The sequence below is a fragment of the Cygnus olor genome, chromosome 4 (assembly GCF_009769625.2).
Source record: "Cygnus olor isolate bCygOlo1 chromosome 4, bCygOlo1.pri.v2, whole genome shotgun sequence".
Taxonomy (NCBI): domain Eukaryota; kingdom Metazoa; phylum Chordata; class Aves; order Anseriformes; family Anatidae; genus Cygnus; species Cygnus olor.
In genome coordinates this window covers 42,135,799-42,153,882 of record NC_049172.1, presented here as the reverse complement: position 1 = coordinate 42,153,882, position 18,084 = coordinate 42,135,799, and the positions used below count along the sequence as shown (strand labels likewise).

The window sequence follows — 18,084 nt, the reverse complement described above, 5'->3', positions numbered from 1 at the left end:
GAAGGAACCCAATTCCTCATCAGAAATGTTCAACACCTCACAGGTCTGGGTCCCGTTACAAGAGAAACAGTTTAAAGGAACTGGAAGTTAAAATAATCTTTGTAGCAGATGATGTGGACAACATAAGCTCACTGTCAGAAAATACTGGAAATTAATGAAAGGGAAGCAAAACTATTCCTTTGTATAAAGAGTGCTAAAGGACAGTAAGGACTATGCTAAAAGACAGAGAATGCCAATTAATAAATGATAAAAACAGGACTAATCAAATGTAATTGAAAGGTGGAGTTTTAAAAGGAAGAACTTCATTTGTAGAACTACTAAGTAAAAAGCATGAAATCTATAATACCATATAAATTTATTCTGCTCAGCAATCTGTTTTAACAATGCCATATGACTCAGTAGTGGGATCATTCCTAAGATGTGGTTAAATATATAAATGTTATTATTTTAATATTAAATACAATTATCATTACTTGCTTTCTCAGTTCTTTCTCTCACAAGGGCAGTCATAATCAATCAATACCCAAATTTGGCATGTGTCTGCATGTGACTTTATTATTTAATTCCACACTCATAAAATTCACAAAGAATAAACCTGATGAAGTACACATGCATTTTAATAAGCAAAGGGGACAAATGAATTCATTGTCTATTGAAGCTGTTGTATAATATCAAAACATATGCTGAACCAAGCTGCTAGCTATTAAAACAAATCATACAGGCTTTAATTACATCCAAATCTTCATTATTAAAGTAATAAAATGACCCTAAAATAAATATTATGGAAGTCATGTTGTCCCTACAAATGAACACAGCATGAGAGACTGATACAATAAAACACCCTAACATTAACGTGCTATATGTAACAGTGTGGTGTCCCACAGAGCTGAAACAACAAGACATAATTCTCATCTTCCATAGCTGTGGGCAAAATTATCCTCTCCTTTAAATTTGCCTTTGTTGGCCACGTCCATCAGATTTGCAGAATTCCCTAACACCAACAGGAACCGCAGGTGCAGAATGGGAGGATCCTTGCCATCCGCAAGGAACAGACTGGTAATTCAGAGCACGGGGGCAGTGCAACCAGTTTGTTTAGACTTTCTGTACACATCTGTCTTCCTGTCTGCATGCTTCCTACTTCTAAAAAATTTAGGTCAGTCTCCCAGGGAGGAGTAGGAGGGGAGGGTTATACACTCTGTGACTTTGGGGTGATGATCACTCACTTCCTGCTAGGTGCCGACTGCTTTCTAACTCCTTCTGGCCTCAACACCGACTGTACTTTATGCCACACACGGCAGCTGAGGTGAGCTTTCCTATGACGAGGTGATGGAGCTTCTGTGGGGCAGCACAATTCTGCTGGGCTGCATCTTGCACCCCCAGGGAAGGAGCATTTCTGAGGGTCCCTGGAGATCTCCAGCCCTGGGGCACGTCAAGACAGAGATGTCAGAAGCCAGATGCTGCAATACAGGGCTGGGGACTAATTCAGCTTCGCTGTGAAAACAGCACCAGTTTAAACAATAAATTTTGGCATTAGTGTGGCAGCAAATTACAATGGAGGAGTCATACTTGAGATTATCCATGCAAAGAACATTATTCATATGACATTCACATATGAGAATTTGGAGGGTCAGCCATAAGTGTTGTGGTTTTTTTGTTGTTGTTTTTTTGCTTTTTTTTTTTCTGGGCAATTGCTGATCTCCAAATACACGATCTGATATTATTTCTTAAAATAATCTTCTATTTTAGAATACTTGATATGTGATCATGACATTTATGATCTGTTGCAGAGCCTACACTGAAGCAGGCAAAGCCTAGAAATATTTTAACCACAGTATTTGCTGCCATTTCCTACATCATCACATCACACATTGGTTCTGACAACAGAAGAAAGGATGACACGGGCACTGAAATAGTTGAATTTGAACAGAAGGCCACAGTTCTTATTTAACCATGTATTTTCCAGGGACTGAGGTAAAACAGATACAAGACTCTATTCCCCTCCTCTGTAGTTCAGACTGGGAGATATTCAAATCCTTTAATCCGATTCAAGGAGATGAGGACAACTCCTCAGCAGGGTCTCTCTACTATGCACTACTTATCTTTGACTGTTACCAATCACCAAGGGAACCCCACTGCCTTTGAGTCTGACCTACCAAACACGAGCCTGAATAAAACCTACCTCCTGAGCTGGTGCTTGCTCTGGAGGATACTCATCAGTGTCTCTATGTGTAAGCATGGCTCCCAGTGCTTTACAGGATATGCCACAGTCACATCAGCTCGCGTGCCTGCAGGTACTCCCCTGAATCTCCCTGTATGGAACAATCTCAACATTTTGCCAAAGCTCCCTGCTCAACCATCAGAGAAAAACACCTATCACTCATCAAGCAAAGAGCATATCCTAATGTAGAAAATGTGTTCAGACCCTAGTAGAATGGGAAGCCATTTAGAGTTTCTGCAGGAAGTATCACAGTCTTAAATACTAATTATTTGAATTATGTTGAACTACAACTGAGATAGGTAGAACATTACGTATCCATTGTGGATCATTATTCTTCAGGTGTGTCTAGTGGAAATATATTAACATATGAGAAAAGAAAGTGAAGGAGGGTGAGTAAAAATGTTACTGGCTGAATAACAGGCGAGGCAATTATCCAAGCAAAACTGAAAATTACTGTATGGTGATGGTCCCCAAACAACACACTAGGATACAGTTATGTTCTCTGTCTTTACTGTAATTGCAGAATGTTGATTTTATCTGTGTGAGTGCATGTATATAAATCATTAAAAAAAGAAAAAGAAAAAGAAAAAGAAAAAGAAAAAGAAAAAGAAAAAGAAAAAGAAAAAGAAAAAGAAAAAGAAAAAGAAAAAGAAAAAGAAAAAGAAAAAGAAAAAGAAAAAGAAAAAGAAAAAGAAAAAGAAAAAGAAAAAGAAAAGTAGATTGCTACCTGCGCTAAAAGATGCCAAAATTCTTAAAAGCTGCATTGAAAATACAATGATTAAGCAAGGAGGGGCTAATTAAAATGTTTGAAGTTTTTAAATTCAAGAAATATTCAAAGACTGAATGCTTAACAGACCACTCTCATATTTGCATTCAGGTACATAAAAGAATGACTCGCAAAATTACTGAGCCCTGCCCTTTGCCCATCCTGATCTTATTTTTTTTTTGTTTGGTTGGTTTTGAAATTGCCTTTTTGGCCATGTAACATGATAAGATGTTGATTTTTCACTTAGGTAGAATAAAATCATTCTACGAGATTCAAATATTGTATTTCAATATGTTTAAATTATCCTGCCTGACTTTGCAATGAAAGTAGAAGAGCTCACACACTCAAGCACTCAAGCATCTCCCTTGTACAGTACTGGCTTTTGAAATGTTCTCTCAGCAGTAGATGACCACATGAATGCTCTTAGTCCTTTTCTGTGTAAAGTCAAAATAGTTACCTCAAACCACAGGTGACCACTTACACTAATAAGGCAACCTAACAAGCTATTACTTCTCTTTAATTGCCAAATTCCGTGCCCATGTTTCTGTATGTTTGCAGTTATTTCATCCACCAATTTCTAACCTGTATGACAGAGGAAGAACAAGTTCAGCAGTATTATCTGGCATTCCTCTGGCTCTAAGGTTGACAAAAAGTTCAGTATGCCAGTCAGTGAGTTAAAGCTCGAGACTGGATGCTAGCAAAGGCTGTGTGTATATAACCAGAGCACACAGTAGAAGCGTCTTTGTAAAAGTCAACTTACCAAAATTGAAATGTGCAAATTAATTCCCATGTGGGGAGTTAGCAGGGAGTAGCAAGGGTACTGTAAATTCACACTGTTGTTCACTGCACATTCACTTTTTTTCTTGTAGAAAAGTCTAATTGAGTGCAATCTTAGAACATATATAATCTAATGGTTATGGCACTCTCCTAGAAGGGGAGATATCAGATTTCAGCTGGGGACTGTAACATTGGTCTCCTCCTTCCATGTGACTGTTCCAAAATGCTAAAATATAAACCGTCTTTGTGTGAAATTTAGTCATGCTTTGCATATGCCTGCCAGATGAAACCTTGAGGTGGGGTGTGTGAAGTACCTAAGCTGTACACTGAGAGTCCTGTACAGACTTAGGCACAAATTAGAGGCAGCTGCATTCAACTTAGGTGTCTGTGTACATATCTAGTAATATAAATATATAGAGATACTTTGGGGACTTCCCTAGAAAGCTTTGGTACATAAATGCATTACATACCTCTGAGGGTAGGCAAAACTGAATTTTTCCATATATGAGTACATGTAACCACTGAATCCATCGTCATACTTAATTTCCTTTAGCAATCGTCCATCTATTGAGGAATATACAAAACATCTTTAAATATTATTTTGTACCTGATGCCTTTCTCACTATTGTGAGGTTACAAAACACTGTTCTTCATGTCAGCACTGTGAATATGCAGCACTGGGACAGACCAGATGGTAACTTCCGGTGAATGCCTGTTACTAGCCTTTTATGGACACAAGCATACACAAGTATTCTTTATATTTTAACTTTCAAAAAAGCAAATGGTCATATAAAAATAAATACGTTTGCCTTACTTTCTCTTTAGAGACACTTTTAAAAGATGACTGACTAGTACATTAACTTCAGGCCTTTGTTACCTTTTTATTTTTCAAAGTATTAACAACATTTAGATGTTTAGGGTATTTTTCATTTTAACTTCTAAGTAATATTTTGTAACACTATAATTGCAGAAAGTCATTCTTGTTCTCTTTCCATTCATTTCACTTGGGAGCTTAGTAAAAATTAATTATTCTCAAGTTTAATGTATCAATACTGCCCAACATTTTATCCTTTGGAGAAATGACTTCAGAAAGGTCTTAGCAGCTATAAGACATATTCTTTTAGCACATAACTTCACTGATTCAGATTCAAGTTGAGATTAATCTATTTTAACCAGCTACTTTATAGGCATGATGTGAGAAACCCTAACATTTATTTGGAGTACTACTACTATTTTTCCCCCTTCACAGCCTACTTTCACAGTAAAGCAAAGAATACCATATCAGACACAAAAAAATATTACTTACTTACTTCTCATCACTCTTAATTGGGATCAAGTGGTTTTAGGTCAATCACTTTGGTCAAGAAAATTTATGAAAAATACAGGCCTGTTTATACATCGTAGAGGTAATTAATATTTCTTACAGATAGTCATTATCAAAAACTTTCATTCCTCGTCCCTCACTGAATCATTGTGAGTAAATTCCATGGATGAAATGAATACACAGATCATAATATTGATTTCCCTCTACTTTCTGGTGTAACGCTCAGTGTAACTAACAGCTCAGCATCACTAGCTTACTAATCACTAAACACATATAACAGAAAGTTTGTTTTATTTTCTAAATTTGTACAATTTGACCAGATGGTAATCTTGTTCTGACCAATGTGTCCTCTGAATTGATTTTAATATCTGTAAATAATGACATGATTCCTGAATTAGGTGATCAATAAAAGATGATTCTGACATTTTCTTTTTAATCTCACTTCTGTCTTACTGAATGTGGAACTCAATGATTCAAAGGAGACTTTAACAAATGCCTCTTCAGTCTTAGCTACTTGTCTACCTGGAACCTGCTTTGGCAGGGGGGTTGGACCCAATGATCTTTCAAGGTCCCTTCCAACCCCTACAATTCTGTGATTCTACATTAATTATCCAGCAACTGCTTTCCCACAGGCAGTGAACAGCATATACTAAGTTGTGCAAATACTAACTACAGAACTACATAATAAATCCTGGGTTTGCTCATCAGTTTAGCAAACAGAAATCACTGGACAAAAATTTTTGGACATTCTTCTGCCTTGTGGTAAATACAGGTTTACTTTTTTCAATTTAAAAATTATTTTTAAAAAAAATGATACATTTATTTCCTCAAACAAAGTTAGCATTTTTTCTCACCCTTCCAATTTAGACCTCTAACTGAAGTTCCTGCTTGAGAAGGCAGGTCACCCTAAGCTCCGTATAGAGTCAATAGCAAAAGACATACTATTGCAGAGACTACTGTGAGTAGAAATGTACCTCAGATAATCTGAAACATCATCTGGGAATCTATTTTTCACCACTGACTACAAAAAACCTGCATCAACTAGGCTCACCTAGATCTTTAAACCAGGTGCCTCAGATTAGGTGGTGTGAACAAGCCCCTTCAGAAGAATTAATTATTTCAGCCAGGTTAATTACAATGTTATTTCTGTTTTGTCAAGAAGCTCTAGTACCTCTACAACATTCCTCTCAGATCAGACATATTTTTCCCATACCATCCAAGACTTACTCAATATAGTTACAAATAGCCAGACAATTTCAGTCAGTCAGTAGAGACATGAAGAATTTGAAGTTAAATTCTGCCAAGATGGTCTGTGTGCAGAGCATGCTCTAGCCCTGCACAGCTCATAGCACCTGAATTGCACGCTCTCCACGCCAGGACTGCGAGAGGAAAAGTAAAGAGACTCTGGGACAGATGTGGGAGGGGAAAAAAAAAGTTTGAGAGAGGATACAGACTGGAAGAAGAAGGTACATAACTGTGACAGAATAGACTCTGTTTCTGGACCCCAAGACTGTGCAAACACCATTTTGAGTAAATAGCTGTGAAACCCAAGGGCAAAACGCATACTTCCATTCCCCTCTAGTGGCAGGTATACTGAAAAAAAATCACCCATCAGTTAGTACTTTACTGCTGTGATGCTCAAGGTAACACAGTAACCTAAAGTTTTAAAACCTGCCAGTGACATAGCATTTTCATTATCCCTTCCTCCCTCCCTAGTTTGTAACGTTAAAAAAAAAAAAAAAAAAAAAAAGTACATTATACAGTACATTATACAGATGTTTAATATGCAAAGTCAAGCACAGATAAATTAGAAAATTAAGTTTGCATTTTAATACCTAACCAAGAGCATTGGTAGGGCAATACACAATGTAATAATATATGTACATTTTCCAAAGAACTATCATCTACTTAGCTCCATACTGGTTGGTTCTCACTGAATGCACACATAATTAGTACTGCAATCCCATAACATATACTGGGAAATTGCCATTTGGCATTCTGGCACTATCCATTCTGTGCAATTATATCTTTAATTTGCATGTTAATAAATGTCAAAGTATGCCTTCTGCTCTGACTTGCTTTCCATTTTTTGTGATAAAATGTGTTTCTCTGTGTATGCATTTCCTGCATTACACCAACATAATGATTCACCTCTAGAAGTCCTAAAAACTGAAGTTAATTTTACTATATTTGTTACAGAAAGAGAGATTCCTGTAATACACAGATTGGCATTATGCTAAGAACTAAACAAGTCTGTGATACAAGACAAAGTCAGAAGATCTTCTCTTTGTTCAGTGCCTACCAGAAGAAAAAATTCTATCCTTAAGAGCCTTAAAATGGTTGCCAGATCAATAGGTAAGAGGTGACCAGGAAATTAAATGTTAGGCAAGATGAGAAGAGGTGCCCAAAAAAGCCAGTGGTAACACTGAGCAGAAAGCCCAGAAATCATTCCATGGTTGTTCAGTGACCCATTCACTGAACTGCGCTTTTCTTCTAAGCTATGCCTTGTAGTCCTCCAGTATTTATATAGGATTTATGTAGTTCTTGACCATTTATACTAGCAAGACTTCCTGGAAAATCACTGAGAAAAGGAAAAAAAAAACGCATGCTTCACACCACCAGCTAACTTCATTGGATTATAAAGCAAAAGATTAACAGAAAGTACGGTGTGATCAGACTAGTCTAGCAGGTAGATAGAATATTAAAGCCACCAAACAACAGACATTGAAAATTAATATGTATGTCTAAATCAAAGCTAGTGTAGCATACAGACAGAAAAAATAATAAAGCAAAACAACTCCAAAAAACAAACAACAGCAACAAAAAACTAAAACCAAACAACAACAACAAAAACTGAAATAATTATTAGATCTCCCAATTAAAGCATTATTACTCCTCATCTGGGTTTCAGTTGCTGCAAACAAAGGAAAGAAAAATCATATCAGATCCTGCACATTCTAGAAAACAGTACTTCAATGTGTTCTGTTGTCTTCTTCTAATTCCAAATCCTACATTCAGAAATGTGATTGCTCAAGTGAAAACTGCAGTAGAAGAGAAACTATTCTGCTTAATGTATGTTCGTTTTTCTGTGCAGTACTGTGATGACTTTATTGAGACCGGATGGAGCACTTCAAAGTGAATTAATTTTTGGTTTGGAGTTTTGTGCGTCTTCCAAATGGTAGTAGATACTTAAAGTGAATTTAAATACTTGTCAACACTAAAACTTATTAAGTGTTGGCACTCTATATATGACCCAGTTTGAAATTCAAACCAAAGCAGTCATGATTTGGGTCACTTGATAAAACCTACAAAAGACAAGCTCATCTTAATAGCTTCAATAGGATCTACTTTTTTTTAATATTGTTTATAGAAACACATCAGAGGGACATACTGTAAAAGTTAACAGATCTTATTTAATCTGTTCCCTTTATCCTTAATTGTTTTTATCTTGAATTTCATTCTAGATTTCCGACAACCTTGCCTTCACAGAATTATGTTTGCTCACGTTTTGGATCCCAGAAACCTTTTTGAAGCAATATTTCACACTTGTGAACAGTAAGTTTTCTATTTAAAAGACTTCTTTTCACTAAGCATACAAAAACAGTGACAAAGACTCTACCTGATGCTGCAGCTAGTTAAAAGGTCCGGCTAAGCAGACTGATTTGTTACATTTATACTGTTAAGTCAACTGTGTGAGAGTTTTAAAGATAAATGTGGTAAACAGTTTGAAAAGCCTGAAAGCACCAAATGTCAATTTATTATTTTTTATTTTCTTTTAAGAAAAGCCAATGTTAAGGAATCCTTTTTTTTTTTTTTTTTCTGAAACTCTATAGCATGCTTCCATTTGCACTGTAGGGAAACTTCTCTGCTTTTTAATTGCATGCTCATAAAGTTTTAATTAGCAAAGTTTTAAAAACATGACAATCATGCTGCTGAAAATCAGCCACAGTTCTGATTTACAAGTCTGCAAAGGATTACTTGGTAGCAATCAGGATAGATTGCAGTGCTTAAGCCCAGAAAACTCTAATATGGTACAAACACAAGCAAATGATGGAGTAATTGTCCTTGATAGCACAACTAAGAAGATGTTTAGAAGAAAACCAAAGAGAAGTTGACAGTACCTGTCTTTTTGTCTATGGCAAATAGTTTGTGAGTACATCAAACCTGCATATGAAATTCTGAAGCACTGTTTCATTTTTAGTAAATGCTGGTGCTACTCACAAAACCTGGGAAAGTCACTTCTAGTGTAGATCATCATCAGCTCTGAGGACACTCAAATCTGTCACGACATAAAGGAACTGTGGAAGGACAGTGAGTATAAGTTATGACACAGTCTAAAAGAAAATATTACTTTTAGTTCACTGTTAAAATCAGCAAAATTGTTAAAGCCTAGAAATGTTACTGAAGATACCTGACTAGAAGAGTATTTTGTTTGTTTGCCTGTTTTTTAACTACCTTGTTTGTCTGATGGGAGTGAGCTTTCCTTTTATTATCTAAATAAACTGCATCATTAACTACCAGAAGGGAATAGACAAGAATTGGGATGGAGTTGTAAAACCTGTTATAATTTTACATTGCAAGACAACTTTCATAAATGCAATAAACAAAACAGTTCACATTCTCGTTATTTATCAATCCAAAAAACTCAGAGCCCTTATGTTTAGTACGTAACTGTTCTTTTTTTCTTTTTTCTCTAAAAAGCAGATTCAGACTGACTAACGTTGCTCTTATCAAACTAAATGTGAAGTACTTATGTAGAGGCCTATTTTGAATTTACACATATAAACTTCCATAAGCACACATTTCATGAACAAAAACACTAATTTAGCTCTGTGTAAATCTCTTCATGGTTTATTTTGTAATTGACTTTCCAAGAGTAAAAATTTCGGGGGGGGGGCAGTGCTGCGGGAGGAGAGGGGGAAGAAAACTTCTAATCTGCAAGCCTCATAGTCTGAAGTGTGTTAGGCAGCTGTGGTGGGCTGACAGTGGCCAGCTGCCAGACACCCACAAGCCACTCTTTCTCCCTCCCACTCTTCAAACAAGGCAAAAAGTGTGGTTAAAAAAAAAAAAAAAAAAAAAGTTTGTGGGTCAAGATGGAGATCACCCACCAAGTATTGTTTGGGGCAAAACAAACTTCACTTGGGGAGATACATTCAATTTATTGTCAATTAAAATAGGTTTGGATGGTGAGAAAGGCAAAATTAAAACACCACTTTCGCCCACACCATTTTGGGGGTTTGCCATCAGCCGGTAACAGCTCTCCTCCGCAGCTCCTTCCTCTCACACTTTCCCCTGCTCCAGGCCTGGAGCAGCTTCAGCCTAGAGCAGTTTCTTCCTGACAGGCCACAGTTCCTGTCAGTTTGTATCCACCCACTCCACAGTGGTCCTCCCCACAAGCTTCAGAGCAACTTCTACTCCAGCTGCCTGGGGCACCTCTTCCGCATCTTACTCCACTGTGCTCCCCCCTGCTGTTTCTTTTTTCACCCCCTCCTCTGCCTGCGCATCATTTTCTGCCTTTTCTTCAGCACTTATTCCCAGAGGCGCCACCATCATGGCTGCTGGGCCCACCAGTGCCCTGCGGTGGGGCTGCTGGAGCCGGCTGTGTCTGGTACAGGGCCTCTCCGCACAAGGGCCATGGCAGCAGCCCCCCACCAAAACCCTGACACCTGCACTCCGTAAAGCGGCATGGGTAAACCTCCTAAGTGCCCAATTAGTCAAAAACTTTGGAGGATTTGGCAGAAACTGGACCGCTGAATGTGCAGGACAGCTCTGTGTAGTGCCACACATGATCCACCCAAGCATCAAACACACATGTAGTAAAGGACAGTATGCTGCTTAATGCAAGCACTTCTCAAAGTATGACTTGTCCCAGCTTCTCTTTCTGGCCATTACGAAAACATGTCACCATCATCAGAAGAAGCAAAGTGTACTTGAGACATGAAAACACAACACTTCTGTGCTGAAAAAGAAACAGCCACCACCTCCATTCCTCAAAAAAAACTGTGTGAGAATACAGGAATATTCATCAAGTACACCTTTTCCCATCTGGGAAAATATAAAGAACAGAGATTTGGGGGAAAAAAATTAGAAAGGGGTACAAGCAAAAAACATCTTTTCTTTGCTCTGACACCTCAGAAAATAAAACCTTTTACATTTGATTTAATTGAAGCGTAACTGCAGTAAAGAAATAATGCATTTTCTGGTCATCCTAATGGACTGGCTAACCATGCAGGCCCAAAAGGAATTATAACATTATATAATGGAGTTGGGCTTAAATTGAATAATATTCATAGTCACTAAGTACATGAGTAACTTCCCAGAACATGTAAGGTTAAATGTTGTCATCCTGACTGAGAGCTCAGAGTTACTCACTGCATCAAAGCAATAGCAAAAGAGACATATATTTGTGTAAATCTCTCTCTGTTGTGATACCTGTGACAGTAAGGGCCCCTCCTGGATATCAGCGTGACAGAAAGGCCAGAGCTGGGGGAAATGAAATCGCAACCATGCAGGGACCACAGTGCTATCTTGGAGTCTTCCTCACACAGCAACACGCTTTGCTGTGGTGTTGGCTACTGCTGCTGGTAATCAGTTCAAGTCTTGTACCTCAGGGAAGAAGCCTGTTCCTAAACCGACCAATTTACTTTTCGCTTAAAACAATTCTAGGTTACCAGTCTAGAGGTGGATTATTCTACCCACATAGGTACAGACACACACACACACACCAAAAAAAAAAAAAAAAGAGAGAGAGAACCAGCATGACAAAGGAAATTCTCAATTTTCTCAATTATATATAAATATATATCACCAACCATGTGGTTGGTGATCACCCATATATATATATTCTGGGCACCACAATACAAAAAGGACATGAAACTGATGGAGAGTGTCCAGAGGAGGGCTATGAAGATGGTGAAGGGCCTAGAGGGGAAGACGTATGGGGAGTGGCTGAAGTCACTTGGCCTGTTCAGCCTGGAAAAGAGGAGGCTGAGGGGAGACCTCATCGCGGCCTACAGCTTCCTTATGAGGGGGAGCAGAGGGGCAGGTGCCGATCTATTCTCTTTAGTGACCAGTGATAGGACCCACGGGAATGGTGTCAAGCTGCGACATGGGAGGTTCAGGCTGGATATCAGGAAGAGGTTCTTCACTGAGAGGGTGGTTGCACACTGGAACAGGCTCCCCAGGGGAATAGTCACTACACCAAGCCTGTCAGAATTTAAGAAACATTTGGACTGTGCACTTAGTCATATGGTCTGAATTTTTGGGTAGACCTGTGTGGTGCCAGGAGTTGGACTCGATGATCCATATGGGTCCCTTCCAGCTCGGGATATTCTATGATTCTATGAGTATTTTTCCCAATTATTCATTTGGCCATTAAAAAAAAAAAAAAAATCAGCAGCTGTAGGACCAGGTTTTCATCTGTAGTGAGAAAAACTTTAATGTGCCTAGAAAGTCAGTGAAACATTCAATGCATAAAATGCCCCAGCCACTCTCTCCTTCCAGCCCTTTGGGCTTCCACAAACTCCTGCCCATCCTATAACCAAATTCCTTCAACCCTGAACAAGCCCTCTGCCCAAGGTTTGGTAATATTTATTATAATTAGGTATTCCTCCTTCAGAGGGGTATCAAAAACAGGTCTACAATTACCGCTGAAGAATAAATGCAAGAACAAAACCAAGGACAACAACTAAGTGTAGCCACAAATTCAAAGAAAGCACAGCAATTCTAGAAGTGCTACAGTAGGTCTAATACCTAACCATGCACATTAAATTCAGCAAATAGGTTAATACAAACTCTAAATGCATTAAACTGTTAGTCTTTCCAGTGGTTATGCTTGCAAATATTTTACAAGTAATGGTAAATACTGCTTTCAACACCTAACAGAGACAGAAACTGGTTTCTGTCAATACTAACTTCAGTGGCAACAATACCATTTAACTTGATATCTGCCCATTATACCTTTAAGTTTGATCATAAAACTTATGATTGATATTAAATACAGTTAGGTCTGATTAAATTCCTAATCACATGGTATTAAATTTTGATTGTTGCTAAAGGTTTACTTTACAACGACATGCTACCACAGTCAGATAAAATAAACGTTCAATTTTACGGTCAGATTTGAGAATGTTATTTCTTGAACTAAAATTTAAGATCCTTAATGTTTCTAAAGAATTATTTTAAATCAAGAAGGAGCTATATCTCAGCAAATTCACAGGCAGTATCGCTCCCAGCGATATTGTTACAAGAAATTCAAAATCTCATTAGAAAGCATTTGCAGAGCTATTTGGATTCTAGCCTCAAATGAAAACAGCTAGATAAAAGGAATGTGGATTTAAGCATTTTTTGTCATCTATACTCTTTTACAGATTGTCTCTATTCACACTAAAATGATTAGGCTGAGCAATGATCTTCTTAATTCTACATTAGCAGTAATTCTCATCTGGTTTAAGCATTAATTTTTGGCTAAGCTTACTGAAGTCTATAGATTTTTTAAGACAAATCACAAAGAAAGAGTTAATTACATATTTCAGTTTTGAAGGTTCTGTTCAAAGCCTTAAACAGAGCTAATATGCTTGTAATCTAACAGACATATATATCTTTAAATTAAATGCAAAGTAACATTTTCTGAAAAGAGTACTTTTTTAAAAAAGAAAGATAATATTATATATCAGGGTTAGTATCCAGAACAATAAAGTAACTGAGATCAAACATGCTTCAAGGATATTTATATGCCCTGAAAATTGTTTTAGATAAGTGTTCAAATAAATATTTAAGAAACACACTACCTTTACTGTCTTCTGATTTTCTTTTTCTTCTTTAGTCATCAACATTAAGCTACTATTGCAAGATCATAGACATAGCACTCCAGCTCCCGTTTGATTCATATGTATACATAAAGCAGGCCAATTCCTGAGTAGCTTTATTTAAGGCTAACTGGATAAAGTCCCAGAAGGAAAATGAATGAATCAAATGATAGCTGAAGTCTTGTGATCTTGTTTATGACAACTATGGTCTTGGACAAGTAGCTTGGTGATAGTAAGCAAAAAATGTCATAAACGCATATGTGTAAGTATTTGCTCTAGCATTTATCTGTAAATGCCATTATCTTAAAAAATGAAACAAAACAAAAATCCCCTCAGGTTTATTCTTTAATCCTGTTTGATCTCTATTACCATATGCGCGCACACACACAAATGGAAAGAAAGTGAGAGAAAAGATTTATGCCATATTAACAGCATTACATTCCACTTCAGGAAGTGAGAAAAGCATTGTAAATGTTGTCTTGCAAAATTTAAAGAACCCTGTATTTGAGTTAAATAGATAAGTGCTTATTTGCTCTTAAATGAAGAAAATTATTATTGTAATTAGACATAAAAAGGTGTTTCCATTTGATTTAAGATCTATTAAGCTCTATTCTCAGTTTGAGGGACTTCAAAGCAACCACCAGTTTCCTCATCAAACATAGGCAAAATTTGTTTTTTGGACAGATTTGTGTATTTTGAGGCCAGAAGTACCATTTTGATTATCTAGTCTTATTTCCTGTATAACATCATGTAACTTCCTGTACAGACCCTCACCAAGTGATTTCTTCATCAAGCCTTTATTTTCTGATTTTACTTGACCATATGGTTTATAGAACAACCAACCTTCATTCATTTTATGTTGACAGGTTTTTATGCTAGCTTATGTAGAAAAGGGACCAACTGACTTCTGTAAGTACCAGAGAGGAAATGAGATGGCTGTTACAAGTGACTAGCAAATGTACCTTAGAGCTTTACATTTTCCTGTTTCTGAAACTGCCAATTCATTCTCAGTTTATCTTCTGCTACCTCTTTAAAGTCTAATTAGAGCTAAGTCCTTCAATATTTACAGCAAGATGTTTCAAGATCCTCTAAGAATACACACACCAGAGGCACACTCCTATTTCAAAGAACTTGTAGAAGATTTGATCAAATTATTTTCGTTAATATTCTCATTAACATGAAGAATGGATAAAATTATCCTTGTCATTTGAAAATGCAGTGAGACACTCCACAGACTTAGAATTGCTTTTCCATTCCTTTGCCTGCGTCAAATTAGCAACCGAGTACTTAGTACTAAATCTAATCTTTTTCTGCTTAAAAGATCAAGGCATTCCAACAAGACTGAGGGCACCTTGTCCCTGAAACCAGTGCAAGAGGTGACCTGAAACTGTGCCTGAATTTCCTAGGCTATCAGTCAACAGAGAAATGATGACGTTGGCAAGGTCACAGACGCCATTTACCTTTTTCTCTATTACAAAGGTATCTGAGTAACTCTTCAAGGTGAGCATCGTTTCTGATGCACAGCTTACCTGACAGAAAAACACTACAAACAGGACAATTAGCAGAGATTTCCTGTATCTCCAACATTAAAAAGAATTCATTCAATTTCCTGGTGCCTAGGAGTTCAGCGGAGCTGATTTATTGAACCACTGTTTAAAAACAGACTGATACCCCAAGTCCCACAACCGACCTCTTGTTCAGGAACATCTGGTCCAACAAAGACACAAAAAAGTTTTCTACACCCATAGATGGTAAATCTATTACCCATAATGGTACTTGGGAGCCAATAATATAAAAGTATGGCACGCAGAGTAAGTAATGATGGGTTTTACTGAATTTAAAGATACCTTATGATACATATGGTTCCAGGGTCTTCTTTCCTAGGGTGTCACCATCTGCCTGACATTAATGATGAAGACTCATTCTGGGTCCTACTTCCACAGACAAAACATTTTTTACTCTAGGGATCAGGTCCTTATGCTTGGATTACATCATCTGTTGGCCCTCCAACAGTGGTGATGAAAAATCCTTTGACAGCTACAGGCTAATCTGCAACTCAGCAATGACTGCAACTCTGATATTAACAGTTGTCAGTTTATAAAACAAGGATTATCAAGTCAATCCCTTCTTTAATCTCTTGGATTACTGTTCTGTTTATTTTTTCTATGTGTCGTTGAAGAGAAGTTTTATCAAGATAAGCTGAACTCGCTTCATGCACGTCTACTAATTTGGCCTCATTTTACTTTATGTTTTGTACACTATGACTTGCTGAAGAACAAACAATAGAAAACATAACAGCACTTCTGTACTTGACATAAAACAAGTACAGCTCGTGCTCCACAAATATCAAAAGTGACCAGAACAACACAGCAAACACTCTGATGTCTGGCACCTAAACCCTCTGTGACATTCCTAGACAAGAAAATGGGTAGGAAACATGGAATGGGAAAAAGAACATGTATTGTACTGAGACGAGCACCATCTCAATTTGTCACTCAGCAGGAAAATATCCAGAATGGGCCTACAGTAGTTCTGAGGAAGGTCCTTCTACTTGGACTCCCAGCATGAAGCATCTCTTCAAGATGCCTGTTTCACTCTGACAACTAAGGAGTAGTCTTGATACCCTCTCATTTACTGAGTAACCTAGTGCTCACAAGATGTATGTAGGAAATGGTAGACTGGGATTAATTTTCCTCCACAGCTGTACATTTCTCACTTCCCAGGAGAGCACCTTACTGCATGACTGCATGGGAAGGAAGGGGAGTTAACTGCTTCAGTTCTCCAATCTTGCCTCTGAGAATTCAAGACTCATTTTCAAGAGGGGAAACCTGAACAGAAGCTTAGAGAACAGTATTTTGTTGGAGACAGACCTGAAGCATTTTGAAAAAAACCTTTTACTAACGGGAGCCTTTCAGAGATCTCATGTGTAGGAAAACCTGCTCTGGGGACTCAGCTCAGATATGTGCACAAAGTAGGCACAGAGACATCCAGCACACTCAAGTTCAGGCAACTGACGAATCAGCTGTAGGCTTTTGGGAGCTACAGGATCCTGTTTTCCTCAAAAGCCTGTTTTGAAATCAAATGTTTTTGCATTGTGTTGTAGTAAGGCTAGGTTTGGTCATTAGACATGAAAGAATCCAGAATTAATTCTCTGTTGTCTAATAGGGCATCTCTTGTCCTGTCACTGATGGATTTTTCAGTGGATAACCTCTCATTCTGTTTATTCCTCCACACAGATTCTTTGATATTTGGCTGAGTTATTCCTGAATATTCCCATCAAGAGCAGCATTAAAGAAATATCTCTGCTATGTTAGGTCTCATTACCTTTTGTTTGGGATAGTTTTCTCTTTAGGTCCCTCATTCTCTGTTAAATGTGAGTAATTGGTTCAAAAGTCTGGGAGGGAAGGCACTCTTGCTTCTTTGTTGTTTTTTTGGGGGAGACCTACTAAGAGACATTCAGCAAGTGACCCTTAAAAAAAAAAAAAAAAAAGACCAAAGCTGTACCTTCTTAGGAAATTAAGCTGAAAAGTAAGAAACCTATTAAAACAGCTACCTCCCAAATCAAGTGCTAGGCTAACAGGTGCTTTTCAAGTGACAGCTTTTGATCTCAATTCCTGCCTTCTTAGGAGTTATTAATCACACATGATTTAGTCCTGTCTGTAAGCAAACTTTCAAACACTGACTAGGTTACACCACTGCCTGGTAACCATGACATGCAATTCCAAACTGCTTTTTCTCTGCCCCGACATCTCTTTTTCTGTCACTGTTATTTAGCAGATGCATATTTTTTTTTACTTATTTCTGAAAATGATCTTATCTTCCATTGTTTCTCTCCTATTTTTCTATCAGCAGAGTGTTTTTTCTTTCTCATTCTCTCAACATTTTGAGATAATTCTTCCTCTATCTGCCACCCCTACCCCTTTACCCAAGCAGCTTTGTTTTGGGACAGCCGGGGGCTAGTGTCACTTCAGTTCATATTTTAAAGCCTTGTTCAGTCTCCTCCTGCATGAGTGCAACAGCAATAAGTAGCACTATCAATCCATACTAAGCTCTCTACTGGATTTACTTTTATTGTTGAAGACTACAGTTGAAAATAGGAGCTTCAAGAGTCACTCCTTGATGAGTAACTGATGCACGTTTAGTTGAGCTAGTGTAGTGTTTTTGTTTTATGGTTCAGTTGTGTTTTCATAAG

At 37.6% G+C, this 18,084-nt stretch overlaps 1 long non-coding RNA gene across 1 annotated transcript in view; it reads right to left on the bottom strand.

Moving 5' to 3' along the window:
* Window positions 1–9,306: 9,306 nt before the first annotated feature.
* The window catches only part of LOC121070017, a 30,583-nt gene continuing 21,805 nt past the window's right edge, over window positions 9,307–18,084 (bottom strand). The window contains exon 3 of the long non-coding RNA XR_005819827.1: window positions 9,307–9,383. This is a non-coding gene — a long non-coding RNA (uncharacterized LOC121070017). The remainder of the gene's footprint in view (window positions 9,384–18,084) is intronic.